This window comes from Dasypus novemcinctus, chromosome X (assembly GCF_030445035.2).
Source record: "Dasypus novemcinctus isolate mDasNov1 chromosome X, mDasNov1.1.hap2, whole genome shotgun sequence".
Lineage (NCBI taxonomy): Eukaryota > Metazoa > Chordata > Mammalia > Cingulata > Dasypodidae > Dasypus > Dasypus novemcinctus.
Window position 1 is genome coordinate 170,029,263 of NC_080704.1, and position 548 is coordinate 170,029,810.

Consider the following 548-nt stretch of genomic DNA (forward strand, 5'->3'; position numbering starts at 1 on the left):
ACATAGCCTTTCTCTTTGGGAAAAGAAAAATAGTTTGGAATCCATACCTGCTACCCTTGATCAATAATACTTTGCAGCAGTTACTCTTTTGTCTTTTTGTAAATAAAATATTAAAAAATTATTTTTACTTTATTAAAATTATTGTGTAATGTTCAATTAATGGTTCTTGCCTAGGTGCTTATATGCCCTGCTAAAAATATATTAGATAGTGTTCACTGTGGCAGTACATATACTAAAATTGGAATGATACAGAGAGGATTAGCATGGTCCCTTTGCAAGGCTGACACACAAATTCATGAAGCATTCTGTGTTTTCTTTCAAGTGATTTTTAATGTATATCTGGTTATTAAGTTAACTATGAAATTTCAAAATACATGAGATAGTTTTAATTAGCCCATTTAAAATTTTTATTATGAACCATTTTAGTTACAGGAAAGTAATAAAGAAAAAATTTAAGAAACCCTTGTGTTCCTACCACTCAGATGACAAAATCAAACATTACAAATATAATGGAAGTAACTCTAATCAAATTTCCTTAAATATGGAAT

General features: G+C 28.5%; 1 non-coding gene across 1 annotated transcript; it reads left to right on the forward strand.

Moving 5' to 3' along the window:
• Window positions 1-208: 208 nt before the first annotated feature.
• On the forward strand, window positions 209-315 carry LOC111763245 (U6 spliceosomal RNA). Its single transcript, XR_002796145.1, has one exon. It is a non-coding gene; the product is annotated as a U6 spliceosomal RNA (small nuclear RNA).
• The last annotated feature ends 233 nt before the right edge of the window (window positions 316-548 follow it).